The sequence below is a fragment of the Oxyura jamaicensis genome, chromosome 4, assembly GCF_011077185.1.
Source record: "Oxyura jamaicensis isolate SHBP4307 breed ruddy duck chromosome 4, BPBGC_Ojam_1.0, whole genome shotgun sequence".
Classification (NCBI taxonomy): Eukaryota; Metazoa; Chordata; class Aves; order Anseriformes; family Anatidae; genus Oxyura; species Oxyura jamaicensis.
This window is the reverse complement of record NC_048896.1, coordinates 83,110,189-83,112,766: the sequence shown is the minus strand read 5'-3', so window position 1 is coordinate 83,112,766 and position 2,578 is coordinate 83,110,189.

The window sequence follows — 2,578 nt, the reverse complement described above, 5'->3', positions numbered from 1 at the left end:
TGCCTTGCTTGTAGCTGTAAGGTTGGTTTGAAGTGAACAAAGATATCTCTTTTCAGTTCATGTTGAACAAAATGGAAATGCAGGGAAAGGTCTTTTAGTAGGTCCCTTAGCAAGAAGGCTTGAAAATCAAGGTTAAAAATAAATAAATAAATAAATAAATCAAAAATGCACAGTCAAAAATGGGAAATTTTAAATCAAAAATGCAGATTTTAAGTCCTAAATGGGTTTTTGTCCTAGATGGGTTGTTGACTGGAATGATTACCAAATTCATTTTCTTTAGCCCATCACATGGAAAATAAAAATAAAATAAAATGGCATAGTATGAAATACTGCACAAAAGAGAAAATTGTGCTTCTTGGATTAAGAAAACTATTAAGATTAAAATTATTTGTTGTCATGTTAAACAAAAATTCATGTGTGGTTATTCCATTATCATTATCATTCCATTATCAGTCATGATTATCTATTCCATCGTCAGTTAAAACTTTATAAAATTATGTGTCTAGTACAATGATTTTAAATGGATTCCATATTGTAAAATAGTCAAGATTCCATTATTTATAGAAATTTCATGTTTGTTTTCTTACAAAGCCAGTAATGCTTCATCTTCCAAATCTAACCCAACTTTTTGCTCTTTTGTCTTAGTTCTCCAAGATATGTTCATACTTCTAGACCACCTGCAATTGTTAATTCCTATAGGGTTTCTGTGTTTCCATAGCTTCTTACACACAGCCATCTATCTATACTGGTAGTTTCATATCCAAGTTCTTATGTAACATCTGGATTATTTTTACTGTAAAAAATATATTTTTGTCCCATACATGTTAAACCCAAATAGTTCCTATTCATCACTCAGATCACATTACGTCTCCAGTGGCATGACTCAGCTAGTTCCCATTTCTATAATAGAGCCAAAATAGGTTCCTTATCTCAGTCACAAAGGCCTTCATGACATACTGCGTAATTCCTATGATTTCTATGCAGTAGTATCAGAAGGTCTCTTACCACCTGTCATTATAGATGATGCAAATTGCCTTTGCACTAATCCCAAATAAACACTGTAATGCTTTCTGCCTTGCTTGGGAGTAGTTTTCTATAAACATGTCTAAATTATTACTTTATCTTCTTTCAAGTCTGGCCTGAAAGTCTTCCCATCATGCCCCCAGACCATTGTTCAACATAGTTAACATGAAGTAAAATCTAATATCAAGACTATCAAGGGGTTGCTCATTTACAGTCTGCATTGTTTCCTGTTGTTACAAATCATTACTTATGGTTATGGTGCCCATGCTGAGAGTAGAACACACAGCAACTAAAGAATTTTTGGAGAAAAAAAAAAAAAAAAAAAAGTTTGTAGCAAATTTGTTGCTGTATGGTAATTCAAGGTGTTCAGAACAATGTAAACTTTACTATAGAAGGGGCCACTGTAGCTATGAGAATGCAGGTGACTTAGTAAGACTATCCATGGTGAAGTAACTGGACAATACAAGTACCTCAAGTAATCACAACTTAAGCACCATAAATTTTATAAGTCAAAAACATAATATTTAAACTTCACCCAGAAATTGGGGTTGAGTGTTACCTCGAGTGTTTGCTACATGGAAAGCATAAGTGACCTGTAATTCTCTATAGGAAGGCTTGTGCCCAGAAAAAACTTTGATCTCCAGTAAATAAACTGTAGCATTTTGGAGCACGATGACCATCAGACCTAGCTTAAATAATTATAAAAAGATCTAATGCAAAAAGAATAAGACATTTTGGCATATAGCTCTGCTTTAGAAATCTGCAGTAAATCTCTGCTATGAAAAAGAAAAAAAGAAAAAGCCTGTGATGGATTTGTCACAGAACTGAAGCATAAAGGGAAGAATTTCTTTGAGAAAATATGTGTAAAATACCTGAAATTTACTAGGAATAAAATCTACTTTTGGTGCACAGCTTGGTAATTCTACCCAGTATTTCCAAATGTCAAAATGCAATCCATGGACAATCTTCTACTGAGATCAAACAAAAAAGGCAGGCTTTTTTTTTCCTGATGTGAACAAAAATTTAGCTATACTATTAAAAGACTGTGCCCCGTGGAGAGTGTAATTTGAGATACTAAGATCACAATAAAACATTATACAACTTGTGTTAAAATGTCTACAATTACTAGGATAGTTGAGAAGGTAGCTGAAAAAACACTAGAAGAAGTCCCAAAAGAATCAGATCCATCTATTTTTTTCTAAAAGTATATACTTATGTATATACAGAAGTAAAAAAAAAAAATAAAAAAATGAAAAAAAAAAAAAAAGAAATAAAAGCCTTTAGAAAACCTCAACCCATAATTTGATAGCAAGAGTCTACTCACTCTCATGCTGCTATTTAAGAATTACCTGAGGCTTCCGTACTTCCTTCTAGTACATAATCATCCATGAAACTCATGAAGGTGTTGTGATACCACCTTTAGCTGTCAGTGGATTTTCTGCAAACTGAAATTTCTATCTGGTAGGTAATTAAGCAATATAAATAGTTTGTGTAAACAATGTAATAAAAATACACCCTGGTTAAATTAAAGATTGTGCCCTGTGAGTCTGGCAGA